The sequence below is a fragment of the Oncorhynchus clarkii genome, chromosome 4 (assembly GCF_045791955.1).
Source record: "Oncorhynchus clarkii lewisi isolate Uvic-CL-2024 chromosome 4, UVic_Ocla_1.0, whole genome shotgun sequence".
Classification (NCBI taxonomy): domain Eukaryota; kingdom Metazoa; phylum Chordata; class Actinopteri; order Salmoniformes; family Salmonidae; genus Oncorhynchus; species Oncorhynchus clarkii.
Window position 1 is genome coordinate 73,505,501 of NC_092150.1, and position 18,079 is coordinate 73,523,579.

An 18,079-nucleotide genomic window follows, 5' to 3' on the forward strand; every position below is an offset into this window, starting at 1 on the left:
CTGATTGGATTTTTATCTGGGTTTCGCCTGTAACATCAGTTCTGTGGCACTCACAGACAATATCTTTGCAGTTTTGGAAACGTCAGAGTGTTTTCTTTCCAAAGCTGTCAATTATATGCATAGTCAAGCATCTTTTCGTGACAAAATATATTGTTTAAAACGGGAACGTTTTTTCATCCAAAAATTAAAATAGCGCCCCCTATATCGAAGAAGTTTTAAGGAGCCATTTGGTCCTAGATTTGGCACTCCGGTACCGCTTGCCGTGCGGTAGCAGAGAGAACAGTCTATGACTTGGGTGACTTGAATCTTTGACAATTGGTTTGGGCCTTCCTCTGACACCGCCTGGTATAGAGTTCCTGGATGTCAGGAAGCTTGGCCCCAGTGATTTACTGGGCCGTACGAACTACCCTCTGTAGCGTCTTACGGTCAGATGCTGAGCAGTTGCCAAACCAGGCAGTGATGGTGCAGCTGTAGAACTTTTTGAGTATCTAAGGACCCATGCCAAATCTTTTCATTCTCCTGAGGGGGAATAGGCATTGTCTTGCCCTCTTTACGACTGTCTGGGTGTGTTTGGACCATGATAGTTTGTTGGTGATTTGGACACTAAGGAACTTGAAACTCTGGACCCGCTCCACTGCAGCCCCATAAATGTTAATGCGGGTCTGTTCGGCCTTCCTTTTCCTGTAGTCCACGATCAGCTCCTTTGTCTTGCTCACTTTGAGGGAGAGGTTGTTGTCCTGGCACCTCCTCCCTATAGGCTGTCTCATCGTTGTCGGTGATCAGGCCTACCACTGTTGTGTCATCAGCAAACTTAATGTTGGTGTTGGAGTCGTGCTTGGCCACGCAGTTGTGGGTGAACAGGGAATACAGGAGGGGACTAAGTCCAGGATCCAGTTGCAGAGGGAGGTGTTTAGTCCCAGGGTCCTTAGCTTAGTGATGAGCTAATATCACCCTACCCTATCTAAACAGCCCTGAGAGAGAAAGAGTTGGGTGGAAGACAGAGAACAGACCAAAGAGAGAGAGAAAGTGAGAGACCCAAAAAGGAGAGATGGAGACATCTCCCTTCCCTCAGGGCAGCGTAGGGTTAAAGCAGGGAGTGCATGCCTACACACAGGAGGCCAGAGGCGGCTGGCATCATTCCAAAGCAGCATTGCTCACTGTATTTAAATTAACCCAAAGTGGAGACTGATGAGAATCGCCAACACCACACAAGTGCCAGCCTGATCCCCCTTCATATGACTGTAACTCTAATGTGCATCTCATAGGTAGGGCTATGATATACTGCTAGTTTATCCTGGCCAGGCCACATTCTAAGGAAAAACTCCTGGCCCAACTGTTATGATGTTTATGTTACCAGCCTTGTGGTTTCCCCAGAAGAGTGAGGTCTGATAACATTACACAGTCCACCACATGACTGGAATTGGTTCTAAAAGACTGCAGAGCTCTAGCAGTCAGCTGATTTAGATCATTGACCAGATGCAGTGTGAACATACTGAATGATTAGTCTCGCTTGCCAGCTGAGCTTTGGGGTTTGGCCTTTACCTACTACAGCTGGACAATGTGCCAGGTATCAGAAAGAAACAAAGTGTTGCAGCTTCAAAGGTCTCTCACCAGTGTAGTAGTTGAGTGTGTGGTTTTGGCTGGTCCTGGTGCCTGTGGGCGATGTATCTGCATGTGGCTGGGTCACAGTGGGCCTGTCAGTGCTGCTGATGCCATGCAGCCAGCCCCTCACTAATAGGATGTGGACATTGCCCAGTTATGCATGCACACACACACACACACACGCACGCACACACGCGCGCGCACGCGCGCACAGACACACACACTCACACATGCATACATACACACACACACGCTCGCGCACATACACACACACACACACACACACACACAGACACACACACAGGCACACACATGCTCTGTTCTTGAGAAGGGAATGTTTCAACTAGTACAGTGACTGTTACAGTCCAGGGGATTCTCTCTCTCATCCTCTCTCTCTCTCTCTCTCTTTCAAACTCCCTCCCTCCCTCCCTCCCTCCCTCCCTCCCTCCCTCCCTCCCTCCCTCCCTCCCTCCCTCTATCTATCTCCATCTCTTTCTCTCTCCATCTCTTTCTCTCTCCATCTCTTTCTCTCTCCATCTCCATCTCTCTCCCTCTCTCGCTCTCTCGCTCTCTCTCCCCTCTCTTTCGCTCTTTCCTTCTCCCCTCCTCTCTCTCTGCCTCTCAATCCCCCTCTCGCAACTTGGCATTTATTGTCATGAATCTTGCCCTGGAGGCAGAATTGTGCAATTTCTGCTAGACGGCCATGTGCAAAGTCACAAATGGCAATTATGTGTTTAAAAAAAAAATGAAAACAAAGAAATCGCTTTTTGGTCTTAATTTAAGGTTAGGCATTAGGGTGAGCAGTGTGGTTAAGGTTAGGGTTAGGTTTAAAATCTGATTTTATTACTTGGCTGTGCCAGTTAGTGACCACTCTGCAGTTCCCTTTCTTTCTTTCTTTCTTTCTTTCTTTCTTTCTTTCTTTCTTTCTTTCTTTATTTCTTTCTTTCTTTCTTTCTCTCTCCCTCTCTCTCTCTAGCTATCTCCCTTTCACCCTGTGTGGGATATTTCTAGTAGAGAGGCTTGCTTCAGATGGGTATGTCATTGTAATCTCTTGGTTTAGTGTGAAATGATGTAACCTACAGGCAATGTCAAGGTGAACTAGTCTAAATGTGTGGTTTCCCTCCCCAGTGCTTTGTGCTACTGTACTTCTCCCCACTAAATGAATAGAGCCTTGGAGGGTTCCAGCAGGGCTGGCCAGACGATCCCTGAGAAATGGAGCTGAGTCTGACAGAACAGAGGCAGTAATCACAGGCAATCTTCCACTCTGGGACCCTCTACCCTGGCCTGGGCAGACCCTGGAGACGCTTTTCTCGCCCAAAACCTGTGATTTGATATCTTCTACCACAAAGAAGGGCTCAGATGCACAGGGCACCACAGAACACAGCAGTAGGGCAGTTGAGGATGAGAGAGAAGCTATTTTCACAGAGTTAGGAAGTTGGAGACTGATTGTCTCATTTACACCTCACCACCTCTCCACCACTCTTATTCTCATGGCTTTCTCATGACAGGCCTTTCTCTCTGCTCTCTATCTTAAAACCCTGTTTACACACTCGTCACAGAGATAATCAGCTGCCACTATCTTTCACGGTTCAGAAGGCCAGAACTGAAATGGGAAAAATATTATTTTCCATTGATGCTCCTTGGTCTTGCAAAATACTTTAAAACTGGAGGAGAGGGTATCATTTGTTGGGTTTAAAGCTCTGATAGAGGACAATGTCCCATAATCCCCTGTTTCTGTGACTGATCTAATGACATGTCACACCAGCTCCTGTGACAGAGGACTGAGGTCTGGGAAGGGAAGGGGAGGATAATTGTATGTAAATCCTCACATTTGAATCCACATAGAAGGATCTTCCAATTGATGCCCACAGAGGTTTAGACCTATACAGATGTATAATCTTAATTTGAGACAATTTGCTACAGTGTGAAAATAATCCTGCAGCAACAGGAAATGTTAATTATTATGTGGATTATAATTAATGGACATTTTTGTAGGGGTTGATACATTTTTCATTTGGGCAAATCAAATCTGAAATTTCGAAGTGGAAATTACAAATTTAAGAATACTTTTTAAAACTGCTTTGCAGGAATATTCTCAGCAACAAAATAGTGATCAAATGAATATCCTACATCTGTACAGTGATGAGGTCAGATTCAGGCACTCAAACCCCAACAAACAACCTCATGTGTAAGCATAGTTGTCTCTCTTATTCTATGTCTGTGCAGACTATCATGATACTTTGTGTGTGTGTTTCTCAGGACATTTCTGTGGGTTTAAATTGGGAGGATCCTGCGTGTCTGGGCCAGGCATGGTAGACTAGAGCCCTGTCCAGACTGACACACAACAGCGTGTTGTAATGACTTTCCTCTCTTTAACATAGCCTGCCGGACTGAACCTCACAAGTGATGTTCTCTCACACCATGTTTGTATAGGCAGCCATGATAGGAGGAGGATGAGGAGGAGAAGCTACTTGCAGTAGTACTTGGGAGCTGATGATGACCATGTATTGTAGAACCATAACATGAACATGGTTCCTCTATTGGAGCTCATTGAAGCCACATCTGATCAAAAAACTAATGCTTTAGGCTTATCATTTCTTGTCCTTATCATTTCTTATCCTTATCCTTTCTTATCATTATCCTTATCCTTATCCTTGTCCTTTCTTATCCTCATCCTTTCTTATCCTTATCCTTTCTTATCCTTATCCTTATCCTTTCTTATCCTCATCCTTTCTTATCCTTATCCTTATCCTTTCTTATCCTTATCCTTTCTTATCCTTATCCTTTCTTATCCTTATCCTTTCTTATCCTTATCCTTTACTAATGACTGTAATATTACATTAATTGGGCAAAAATGCTCTTTCATTTCCCATGTGCCTTTGCTTTTAGGGAGTTTCTCTGTGTGATTTTGAAGTACAGTATCAGACTATGTGAACTATATGCAAATGACAAACCCTGTTGGGATTTAAATATATACTGTGCATCTTTAGGTTATTCTGTGGTCTGGTGTGGATGTCTGTTTTTCTCTGTGGTGTACGTTCTCCCCCATTACAATGATCCAATACTCCCAGGCACAGGCAGCAGTCCTACAGGACTGTGTTGGAGACCAGCGCTCTGCTGCCATCTAGTGTTGGCCAGCTTCTGCCCTGATGTTAGGACTGGGATAACCTCACCTGTGTGTGTGTGTGTGTGTGTGTCTCTGTGTGTGTGTGTGTGTGTCTCTCTGTGTGTGTGTGTGTGTATGTGTGTGTGTGTGTGTGTGTGTGTGTGTGTGTGTGTGTGTGTGTGTGTGTGTGTGTGTGTGTGTGCGTGCGTGCGTGCGTGCGTGTAAGGTAGCTTATTACTGAGAGTCTATATTAGTGAAGGAGGTCAGTCAGAGTCAATGAACATGCTCTAATTCTTCTCCAATTCCCTTGTGCTCTGCCACTTGTCAGACATTTGCATATAAATTGCTTTAGATATGATGTTCCTGGTAATGGTTTAACGACTACTTGTTTATCATTTATGAACGCTTTGGACATTTTTAGGCACAGTAAAGCTTTATAGATATAATTTGATGCTCTGAAGAATGTGTATGTGTCTACAGTTGTGGCCAAACGTTTTGAGAATGACACAAATATTAATGTTCAGAAAGTCTGCTGCCTCAGTTTGTATGATGGCAATTTGCATATACTCCAGAATGTTACGAAGAGTGATCAGATGAATTGCAATTCATTTCAAAGTCCCTCTTTGCCATGCAAATGAACTGAATCCACCAAAAAACATTTCCACTGCATTTCAGCCCTGCCACAAAAGGACCAGACGACATGCTGATTGAGTTTGAATAACAGACTGGAAGCTTCAAAAAGAGGGTGGTGCTTGGAATCATTGTTCTTCCTTTGTCCATCATGGTTACCTGCAAGGAAACACGTGCCGTCATCATTGCTTTGCACAAAAAGGGCTTCACAGGCAAGGATATTGCTGCCAGTAAGATTGCACCTAAATCAACCATTTATCGGATCATCAAGAACTTCAAGTAGAGTGGTTCAGTTGTTGTGAAGAAGGCTTCAGGGTGCCCAAGAAAGTCCAGCAAGCGCCAGGACCATCTCCTAAAGTTGATTCAGCTGCGGGATCCGGGCACCACCAGTACAGAGCTTGCTCAGGAATGGCAGCAGGCAGGTGTGAGTGCACCTGCACGCACAGTGAGGCTAATGCTTTTGGAGGATGGCCTGGTGTCAAGAAGGGCAGCAAAGGAGACACTTCTCTTCAGGAAAAACATCAGGGACAGACTGATATTCTGCAAAAGCTACAGGGATTGGACTGCTGAGGACTGGGGTAAAGTCATTTTCTCTGATGAATCCCCTTTCCGATTTTTTGGGGCATCCGGAAAAAAGCTTGTCTGGAGAAGACAAGGTGAGCGCTACCATCAGTCCTGTGTCATGCCAACAGTAAAGCATCCTGAGACCATTCATGTGTGGGGTTGATTCTCAGCTCACTCACAATTTTGCCTAAGAACACAGCCATGTATAAAGAATAGTACCAACACATCCTTCGAGAGAAACTTCTCCCAAACATCCAGAAACAGTTAGGTGACGAACAATGACTTTTCCAGCATGATGGAGTACCTTGTCATAAGGCAAAAGTGATAACTAAGTGGCTCGGGGAACAAAACATCAATATGTTGGGTCCATGGCCAGGAAACTCCCCAGACCTTAATCCCATTGAGAACTTGTGGTCAATCCTCAAGAGGCAGGTGGACAAACAAAAACTCACAAATTCTGACAAACTCCAAGCATTAATTATGCAAGAATGGGCTGCCATCAGTCAGGATATGGCCCAGAAGTTAATTGACAGCATGCTAGGGGTGGATTGCAAAGGTCTTAAAAAAGAAGGGTCAATACTGCAAATATTGACTCTTTGCATGAACTTCAAATAATTGTAAATAAAAGCCTTTGACACTTATGAAATGCTTTGTAATTATACTTCAGTATTCCATAGTAACATCTGACAAAAATATCTAAAGACACTGAGGCAGCAGACTTTGTGAAAATTAATATTTGTGTCATTCTCAAAACTTTTGGCCACGACTGTATGTGTGTGTGTGTGTGTGTGTGTGTGTGTGTGTGTGTGTGTGTGTGTGTGTGTGTGTGTGTGTGTGTGTGTGTGTGTGTGTGTGTGTGTGTGCGTGCGTGCGTGTGTGGTTTGTGTTAGAGGTCGACCGATTAATCGGAATGGCCGATTAATTAGGGCCAATTTCCAATTGTTATGAAAACTTGAAATCGGCCCTTTGACACCGATTTGGCCGATTTTTTAAATACATTTTTTACACCTTTATTTAACTAGGCAAGTCAGTTAAGAACACATTCTTATTTTTAATGACGGCCTAGGAATGGTGGGTTAACTGCCTTGTTCAGGGGCAGAACGACAGATTTTTACCTTGTCAGCTCAGGGATTCAATCTTGCAACCTTACGGTTAACTAGTCCAACGCTCTAACCACCTGCTTTACATTGCACTCCACGAGGAGCCTGCCTGTTACGCGAATGCAGTAAGAAGCCAAGGTAAGTTGCTAGCTAGCATTAAACTTATCTTATAAAAAACAATCAATCAATCAATCATAATCACTAGTTAACTACACATGGTTGATGATATTACTAGTTTATCTAGCGTGTCCTGCGTTGCATATAATCGATGCGGTGCGCATTCGCGAAAAAGGACTGTCGTTGCTCCAACGTGTACCTATCCATAAACATCAATGCCTTTCTTAAAATCAATACTCAAGTATATATTTTCAAACCTGCATATTTAGTTAATATTGCCTGCTAACATGAATTTCTTTTGACTAGGGAAATGGTGTCACTTCTCTTGCAACAGAGTCAGGGTATATGCAGCAGTTTGGGCCGCCTGGCTCATTGCGAACTATGTGAAGACTATTTCTTCCTAGCAAAGACAGCCAACTTCGCCAAACGGGGGATGATTTAACAAAAGCGCATTTGCGAAAAAAGCACAATCGTTGCACAACTGTACCTAACCATAAACATCAATGCCTTTCTTAAAATCAATACACAGAAGTATATACTTTTAAACCTGCATATTTAGCGAAAATAAATCCAGGTTAGCAGGCAATATTAACCAGGTGAAATTGTGTCACTTCTCTTGCGTTCATTGCACGCAGAGTCAGGGTATAGACAACAGTTTGGGCCTCCTGGCTCGTTGCGAACTAATTTGCCAGAATTTTACGTAATTATGACATAACATTGAAGGTTGTGCAATGTAACAGGCATATTTAGACTTATGGATGCCATCCGTTAGATGAAATACGGAACGGTTCCTGAGCGACTGAGCGATGGTAGGCACCAGCAAGCTCGTAAGCATTCATTCAAACAGCACTTTCGTGCATTTTGCCAGCAGCTCTTCGCAATGCTTCAAGCATTGCGCTGTTTATGACTTCAAGCCTATCAACTCCTGAGATTAGGCTGGTGTAACCGATGTGAAATGGCTAGCTAGATAGTCCTATAACCTAAAATGTCTTACCTGGGAATATTGAAGACTCATGTTAAAAGGAACCACCAGCTTTCATATGTTCTCTTGTTCTGAGCAAGGAACTTAAACGTTAGCTTTCTTACATGGCACATATTGCACTTTTACTTTCTTCTCCAACACTTTGTTTTTGCATTATTTAAACCAAATTGAACATGTTTCATTATTTATTTGAGGCTAAATTGATTTTATTGATGTATTATATTAAGTTAAAATAAGTGTTCATTCAGTATTGTTGTAATTGTCATTATTACAAATAAATAAATAAAATGTCTGATTAATCGGTATCGGCTTTTTTTGGTCCTCCAATAATCGGTATCGGTATCAGCGTTAAAAAATCATAATCGGTCGACCTCTAGTTTGTGTTTGTGTATGTGTTTGTGTATGTGTATGTGTTTGTGTATGTGTTTGTGTATGTGTATGTGTATGTGTATGTGTATGTGTTTGTGTATGTGTTTGTGTATGTGTTTGTGTATATGTTTGTGTATATGTTTGTGTATATGTTTGTGTATATGTATGTGTATGTGTTTGTGTATATGTTTGTGTATGTGTTTGTGTATGTGTATGTGTATATGTTTGTGTATATGTTTGTGTATATGTTTGTGTATATGTTTGTGTATGTGTTTGTGTATGTGTATGTGTTTTTGTATGTGTTTGTGTATATGTATATGTATGTGTATGTGTATGTGTATGTGTATATGTTTGTGTATGTGTTTGTGTATGTGTTTGTGTATATGTTTGTGTATATGTTTGTGTATATGTTTGTGTATATGTGTATGTGTATGTGTTTGTGTATGTGTATGTGTATGTGTTTGTGTATATGTTTGTGTATGTGTTTGTGTATGTGTTTGTGTATGTGTTTGTGTATATGTATGTGTATGTGCTTGTGTATGTGAAAATGTTTGTGTTTGTGTATATGTTTGTGTATGTGTTTGTGTATATGTAGGTGTATGTGTTTGTGTATGTGTTTGTGTATGTGTTTGTGTATATGTTTGTGTATGTGTTTGTGTATGTGTTTGTGTATATGTTTGTGTATGTGTTTGTGTATGTGTATGTGTATGTGTTTGTGTATGTGTTTGTGTATATGTTTGTGTATGTGTTTGTGTATGTGTTTGTGTATGTGTTTGTGTATATGTATGTGTATGTGTTTGTGTATGTGTATGTGTATGTGTATGTGTATGTGTATGTGTAAGTGTTTGTGTATGTGTTTGTGTATGTGTATGTGTTCCACTCTTCCACTAACCCTCACCCTTCCATCCCTCCCTTCCTCAATTAAAACACTGTATCTCTCTCTCTCTTTTTCTCTCTCTCTCCATCCCTACATCCTCTCCCCCTCTCTTTATTTCTCTCTCGCGCTCTCTCTCTGCTCATTTTCCATCCTAGTTAACAGATGGTGTGGGTAGCCCTGTCTCTGTCTCACCATGTGTGTGTGTGTGTGTGTGTGTGTGTGTGTGTGTGTGTGTGTGTGTGTGTGTGTGTGTGTGTGTGTGTGTGTGTGTGTGTGTGTGTGTGTGTGTGTGTGTGTGTGTGTGTGTGTGTGTGTGTGTGTGTGTGTGTGTGGTAGTCAGCCTCCGTGGTAATGATCAGTATTCAGTACCAGTCTCTGGTAACTGGCCAGTCTGGACAGCATGTTGGCCCCATAGACTCTGGAGAGATCTCTACTCTAGCAACTAGCTACCACTGCCTGTCTACCTGTCTGCCTCACTGCCTACATGCTTGTCTGCCTCAGTGCCTCAGTGCCTAGATGCTTGTCTGCCTCAGTGCCTCACTGCCTGCCTGCCTGCCTGTCTGCTAGCTGGACTTGCAGCCTCCTTATGTGAAGTGTCTCATCACTCAATGAGGGTAATCAAACACTCACTCACACACACACACACAGACAGACAGACAGACAGACAGACAGACAGACAGACAGACAGACACTCCTTTGTCTGTCGCTGTTTCTCCATAGATGGCTAGAGAGAGATTAGTCGATGAAAGTTGTACTTGTGTTGATCAGTTTTAATTTGTCTGCCCTGGCTGATCGTTAGCCTCAGGAGGATTGTATGGTGCTCTGTGCTAAAAATAACCAAGTGCCCTATTTCCAATCTGTTGAATGACTGAGTGGAGTACCTGATGGGTTTGTGACATTAGTGTCTATAGCAGTTTCTGGTCAAACCCAACCTAAAGTCCTACTATTATGGAAGAGAGAGAGTGGATGATTAAGATTTTTTTTGAGGATTAAATACTTGGAATAACAGGTCCCTAATTTGATTTAGAGAATCCTATTTCTTCATAGATAACATAGTCTTATCTTTATGCAGAAGTGTGTTGCCTGGCAGGGAAAGTGTGGTGTGTCACAATTTGGCACCAAAATGAAAGCTGATTTGGTTTTTAATTAGGCTAGTGGCTCTCAATTCCCCATATGAGGTCAGAGTCACACACACACAAACACACTCTCTCTTTCTCTCGCACACACATACGCATACACACACAGAGTGAGAGAGACAGAATCATGCTTAAAAAATACATTACATGTATCTCCCAGAGTTCTAGCAATTTGGTGCTCATTTAAAAGCAATAGGGTTTGAACAGCTTAGCACTAAATTCTCTATGTGCATTAGTGGTAGTAGTGTTAGCTACTGTCACTGTTTTTCCTCCGCTATACTCTGATGAATGGTCATTTCAGTGTTTCTGTGTACTCTTCTGTTCACTCAGTTCTTAATCCATGTCTGTGACCTCTGACCTATTCAAGCAAGCAGACCAAGTCAAGCAAGAGTAGTTATCTGGTATTTATCTCTGTTTATTCTTTGAAGTCTCAGGCCAACATTTAGAACTTTTAGAAGAGAAGCTGGATATAATGAGATGTTTTATTTGTCTGCCTGTGTGGGGACCATCGTAGTCCAGACTGTGTATTATTATTAAGGTCCTATCAGTGTGTTTGACCTCAAGTTCATCTGAATTGATATCCTGTTCCTGGATTAGAGTCTGGATAGACAGGCTTTCATTATTTCTGATAGAGGTATGTGTGAATCTAAAGACCACTGCCATCATGATTATTCCTGCTTCATGTGAGGGGAGGTTGGGAGCGGTTGGGAGGAGGTTTTGGGGGTGGTTGTGTGAGTGTATCAGAAATAGCCTCATAAGGTTATTAATCAAATAGACCAAAGTTCTGACTGGTCCTAAATCTGCTTTACATACACACAGGGTATGCTGTTTTCCAACCACTTAATCCAAATATGTTACCCACAGTAGTGTGTGTGTGTGTGTGTGTGTGTGTGTGTGTGTGTGTGTGTGTGTGTGTGTGTGTGTGTGTGTGTGTGTGTGTGTGTGTGTGTGTGTGTGTGTGTGTGTGTGTGTGTGTGCTTCTTTGTTAAATGTTTGCCGTTAGAGCTCCTTCCAGCATATTGACCGTTTGGAAATGTTGTGACAGCAGGTCTAAACAGGATGCAGCAGTAGAGGTGTGGTGTTAGTCTATGTAGAGTTGTGGTGTGTGTCTATGTAGAGTTGTGGTGTGTGTCTATGTAGAGTTGTGGTGTATGTCTATGTAGAGTTGTGGTGTGTGTCTATGTAGAGTTGTGGTGTGTGTTCACAACTGTCCTATATGACATAACTGATATGGTTCTAGTCTCCACAACTCTCTTATATGACATCACTGCTCTGGTTATAAACTCCATAACTGTGCCATATGACTTCACTGCTGTAGTTCTAGTCTCTATAATCATCCCATGTGACCTCACTGCTGTGGTGGATTGTGGGTGCTTAGGACTGTCAGTGAGTCTGCGTGATGCTGGGAGCCCCTTCCCTCCCAGGGGGTTCATAAGAAGAACAGGGGGGACTTCCAGGTCCTGTTTTAACTCTTTGTCTGACCTCCCTTGCCCTCTGTCTCCTTCCCCCCTCCCTCTCGTTGTCTGTCTTTCTCTCGTTCCCTCTCTCCCATGGCCCCAAGGGGTCATCAGGCCCTCTATCATTCCAAAACGGGATGATGTTTTTTCTTATTTTTCTTCTGCTCCCAATTTAACAAACCTTAACCTCACTGAGTGACTCATTCAAACCTTAACCTCACTGAGTGACTCATTCAAATCTTAACCTCACTGAGTGACTCATTCAAATCTTAACCTCACTGAGTGACTCATTCAAACCTTAACCTCACTGAGTGACTCATTCAAATCTTAACCTCACTGAGTGACTCATTCAAACCTTAACCTCACTGAGTGACTCATTCAAATCTTAACCTCACTGAGTGACTCATTCAAATCTTAACCTCACTGAGTGACTCATTCAAATCTTAACCTCACTGAGTGACTCATTCAAACCTTAACCTCACTGAGTGACTCATTCAAACCTTAACCTCACTGAGTGACTCATTCAAACCTTAACCTCACTGAGTGACTCATTCAAATCTTAACCTCACTGAGTGACTCATTCAAATCTTAACCTCACTGAGTGACTCATTCAAATCTTAACCTCACTGAGTGACTCATTCAAACCTTAACCTCACTGAGTGACTCATTCAAACCTTAACCTCACTGAGTGACTCATTCAAACCTTAACCTCACTGAGTGACTCATTCAAACCTTAACCTCACTGAGTGACTCATTCAAATCTTAACCTCACTGAGTGACTCATTCAAACCTTAACCTCACTGAGTGACTCATTCAAACCTTAACCTCACTGAGTGACTCATTCAAACCTTAACCTCACTGAGTGACTCATTCAAACCTTAACCTCACTGAGTGACTCATTCAAATCTTAACCTCACTGAGTGACTCATTCAAACCTTAACCTCCCTGAGTGACTCATTCAAATCTTAACCTCCCTGAGTGACTCATTCAAATCTTAACCTCACTGAGTGACTCATTCAAATCTTAACCTCACTGAGTGACTCTTTCAAATCTTAACCTCCCTGAGTGACTCATTCAAATCTTAACCTCCCTGAGTGACTCATTCAAATCTTAACCTCACTGAGTGACTCATTCAAATCAAATCAAATCAAATCAAATCAAATCAAATTTTATTTGTCACATACACATGGTTAGCAGATGTTAATGCGAGTGTAGCGAAATGCTTGTGCTTCTAGTTCCGACAATGCAGTAGTAACAAGTAATCTAACTAACAATTCCAAAACTACTGTCTTGTACACAGTGTAAGGGGATAAAGAATATGTACATAAGGATATATGAATGAGTGATGGTACAGAGCAGCATAGGCAAGATACAGTAGATGGTATCGGGTACAGTATGTACAAATGAGATGAGTATGTAAACAAAGTGGCATAGTATAGTATAAAGTGGCTAGTGATACATGTATTACATAAGGATACCGTCGATGATATAGAGTACAGTATATACGTATGCATATGAGATGAATAATGTAGGGTAAGTAACATTTATATAAGGTAGCATTGTTTAAAGTGGCTAGTGATATATTTACATCATTTCCCATCAATTCCCATTATTAAAGTGGCTGGAGTTGAGTCAGTGTCAGTGTGTTGGCAGCAGCCACTCAGTGTTAGTGGTGGCTGTTTAACAGTCTGATGGCCTTGAGATAGAAGCTGTTTTTCAGTCTCTCGGTCCCAGCTTTGATGCACCTGTACTGACCTCGCCTTCTGGATGATAGCGGGGTGAACAGGCAGTGGCTCGGGTGGTTGATGTCCTTGATGATCTTTATGGCCTTCCTGTGACATCGGGTGGTGTAGGTGTCCTGGAGGGCAGGTAGTTTGCCCCCGGTGATGCGTTGTGCAGACCTCACTACCCTCTGGAGAGCCTTACGGTTGAGGGCGGTGCAGTTGCCATACCAGGCGGTGATACAGCCCGCCAGGATGCTCTCGATTGTGCATCTGTAGAAGTTTGTGAGTGCTTTTGGTGACAAGCCGAATTTCTTCAGCCTCCTGAGGTTGAAGAGGCGCTGCTGCGCCTTCTTCACGATGCTGTCTGTGTGAGTGGACCAATTCAGTTTGTCTGTGATGTGTATGCCGAGGAACTTAAAACTTGCTACCCTCTCCACTACTGTTCCATCGATGTGGATAGGGGGGTGTTCCCTCTGCTGTTTCCTGAAGTCCACAATCATCTCCTTAGTTTTGTTGACGTTGAGTGTGAGGTTGTTTTCCTGACACCACACTCCGAGGGCCCTCACCTCCTCCCTGTAGGCCGTCTCATCGTTGTTGGTAATCAAGCCTACCACTGTTGTGTCGTCCGCAAACTTGATGATTGAGTTGGAGGCGTGTGTGGCCACGCAGTCGTGGGTGAACAGGGAGTACAGGAGAGGGCTCAGAACGCAACCTTGTGGGGCCCCAGTGTTGAGGATCAGCGGGGAGGAGATGTTGTTGCCTACCCTCACCACCTGGGGGCGGCCCGTCAGGAAGTCCAGTACCCAGTTGCACAGGGCGGGGTCGAGACCCAGGGTCTCGAGCTTGATGACGAGCTTGGAGGGTACTATGGTGTTGAATGCCGAGCTGTAGTCGATGAACAGCATTCTCACATAGGTATTCCTCTTGTCCAGATGGGTTAGGGCAGTGTGCAGTGTGGTTGAGATTGCATCGTCTGTGGACCTATTTGGGCGGTAAGCAAATTGGAGTGGGTCTAGGGTGTCAGGTAGGGTGGAGGTGATATGGTCCTTGACTAGTCTCTCAAAGCACTTCATGATGACGGATGTGAGTGCTACGGGGCGGTAGTCATTTAGCTCAGTTACCTTAGCTTTCTTGGGAACAGGAACAATGGTGGCCCTCTTGAAGCATGTGGGAACAGCAGACTGGTATAGGGATTGATTGAATATGTCCGTAAACACACCGGCCAGCTGGTCTGCGCATGCTCTGAGGGCGCGGCTGGGGATGCCATCTGGGCCTGCAGCCTTGCGAGGGTTAACACGTTTAAATGTCTTACTCACCTCGGCTGCAGTGAAGGAGAGACCGCATGTTTTCGTTGCAGGCCGTGTCAGTGGCACTGTATTGTCCTCAAAGCGGGCAAAAAAGTTATTTAGTCTGCCTGGGAGCAAGACATCCTGGTCCGTGACTGGGCTGGGTTTCTTCCTGTAGTCCGTGATTGACTGTAGACCCTGCCACATGCCTCTTGTGTCTGAGCCGTTGAATTGAGATTCTACTTTGTCTCTGTACTGGCGCTTAGCTTGTTTGATAGCCTTGCTAAATCTTAACCTCCCTGAGTGACTCATTCAAATCTTAACCTCACTGAGTGACTCATTCAAACCTTAACCTCCCTGAGTGACTCATTCAAATCTTAACCTCACTGAGTGACTCTTTCAAACCTTAACCTCACTGAGTGACTCATTCAAACCTTAACCTCCCTGAGTGACTCATTCAAATCTTAACCTCCCTGAGTGACTCTTTCAAACCTTAACCTCACTGAGTGACTCTTTCAAACCTTAACCTCACTGAGTGACTCATTCAAACCTTAACCTCCCTGAGTGACTCATTCAAATCTTAACCTCCCTGAGTGACTCTTTCAAACCTTAACCTCACTGAGTGACTCATTCAAACCTTAACCTCCCTGAGTGACTCATTCAAATCTTAACCTCCCTGAGTGACTCATTCAAATCTTAACCTCCCTGAGTGACTCATTCAAACCTTAACCTCCCTGAGTGACTCATTCAAACCTTAACCTCCCTGAGTGACTCATTCAAATCTTAACCTCCCTGAGTGACTCATTCAAACCTTAACCTCCCTGAGTGACTCATTCAAATCTTAACCTCCCTGAGTGACTCATTCAAACCTTAACCTCCCTGAGTGACTCATTCAAACCTTAACTTCACTGAATGACTAATTCAAACCTTAACCTCCCTGAGTGACTCATTCAAACCTTAACCTCACTGAATGACTCATTCAAACCTTAACCTCCCTGAGTGACTCATTCAAACCTTAATCTCACTGAGTGTCTCATTTAAATGAGTGTTGCTTTTAGCTGAATCTTGGCTATTTAAAAATGAGCGCCTTATTAAAAATGAACGCCAAAGGAGAGAGGGAGTAAGAGAGAGAGAGGGAGAAGGAGAGGGAGAAAATGAACGAGAGAGAGAGAGTTGGATAGTTGGAAGCAAGAACTTGAAGAGCCCTGTAATTTGGTTGTGATTCCATGACAGACAAAGGACTCAATATGAGTTTGTGGCAGGCTGCCCCAGTCAGTTCCTAGCACACAGCAGCCAGCTGGGCTGTGGGAGGAGCTGGCCCTAGATCAGTTTTTAGTTTCTAGGTGGGGCCCTCTCTTTCTGTGTTACAACAGGAAAACACTAGTCACACTTACTGGACCGGACCTCGGAGAGAGGAGAGGAGAGGAGAAGAGAGGGGACGTCCCACTCTGGGCTTTAAGCTGTGAGAGAGAGAGGGAGAGGGAGAGAGAGGGAGAGAGAGAGAGAGAGAGAGAATGAGAGAGAGGGAGAGAGAGAGAGAGAGAGAGAGAGAGAGAGAGAGAGAGAGAGAGAGAGAGAGAGAGAGAGAGGAAAAGATAAACAGACAGTGGGGGTAAAGATACAGTGAAAGGGAGAGAGTGGCTGAGTTAAAGGAAGAATTAGCCTAGCCTAGCATGTAGCTAGCCTAGTCTACTGTACTCTACTTGTTCCTCATACTCTGAAAGAGGTACACACAGTTAGCAGGACAGTTACAGATAATTTCCTCTGAAACACTTGGACAGTTCGTGGCTCTGTTAGACTGTCCGCGGCTCTATTATAGTGGTGAGTACTTGTATCCTGTTTTGGTCTTTCTTTCATTTAATTTCAGGGGAAATCGTATCTTGTTTCATGTATTTGTATTGTCAAAGATTTAAATGCTTTGGATGGAGAAATAATATAATTTAAGAGTTGTGAACAAAGTGAAAGAGAACCCACCAGAGGAGTTAAGTCACTATGAGGTCTTGTGTTATAACATTGAGACATTTTTGCTTCAGACATACATAAGGCGTTTCATGGTGAGTGTAACTGAGTTGTAATGAGATTATTGTTGGCTGAGCTGGTATTTTAACTGAAGCATGCCAGCCCTCCTCCACTTTCTGATTGACTGACTGATGCTGCTGAGTCACGATGCTAGCTGATTCTCACTGCACTGCTCCATGCGCTGTGTGTGTGTGTGTATGTTTGCTTGTGCGTGTGTGCGTCTCCTGGTCACTGCCTGCCTTCCTGCGTGTGTGTGTCTATACATGTGTGTGTGTGTGTGTGTGTGTGTGTGTGTGTGTGTGTGTGTGTGTGTGTGTGTGTGTGTGTGTGTGTGTGTGTCAATAAGTGTGTGTGTGTGTGTGCATCTATACATGTGTGTGTATGTGCATCTATATGTGTGTGTGTGTGTGTGTGTGTGTGTGTGTGTGTGTGTGTGTGTGTGTGTGTGTGTGTGTGTGTGTGTGTGTGTGTGTGTGTGTGTGTGTGTGTGAGTGTGTGTGTGTGTGTGTGTGTGTGTGTGTCAATAAGTGTGTGTGTGTGTGTGCATCTATACATGTGTGTGTATGTGCATCTATGTGTGTGTGTGTGTATCTATACGTGTGTGTGTGTGTATCTATACGTGTGTGTGTGTCTGCCTCCATTAGCCATAATTAGTCCTTTACTCCTTCGTTCTCCAGTACATGACAGGGTGAGTGGTGCCTCACATGTCTTCTCTGGAGCCAGACAGACAGATAGAGAGAGAGGGATGAAGAGAGAGAGAGATGGATGAAGGGATCAGGATCCATTACTATTTATCATCAGCCTCTGAAGCCTCTATTGATTTCCTTTTCCATTGAGTGAGAACAAAGCCTTGCTCCCAGCAAAGACCCAAATAAAGAATCGTGCTACATATCAGCACTGAATCTGAGCCTCGCGGCTGTTTATTGATCTCCTCTTCTTCCGGACAAGCACAAACACACACACACACACATCTCTAGAAACACACACACTCACACAACACCACCACACTGACACCAATGCACACACACACACACAGAGTGAGAAACATACACACACACAACATAGAAACACACTCAAATAAGCATACACACACATAGACACGGTCTGTCC

At 43.6% G+C, this 18,079-nt stretch overlaps 1 protein-coding gene across 4 annotated transcripts in view; it reads left to right on the top strand.

Annotated features, from left to right (window-relative positions):
* Nucleotides 1-18,079, top strand: part of LOC139407262 (SAM and SH3 domain-containing protein 1-like) — a 310,926-nt gene that overhangs the window by 152,040 nt on the left and 140,807 nt on the right. For 2 of the 4 annotated variants that reach the window (XM_071150892.1, XM_071150893.1), the window contains exon 1: nucleotides 16,541-16,771. The exons of the other annotated variants lie outside the window; for them this stretch is intronic. The gene's annotated coding sequence lies outside the window, so the exon portion shown is untranslated. Of the gene's footprint in view, nucleotides 1-16,540; nucleotides 16,772-18,079 lie in introns of those variants that run through there. 4 annotated transcript variants of the gene reach the window in all.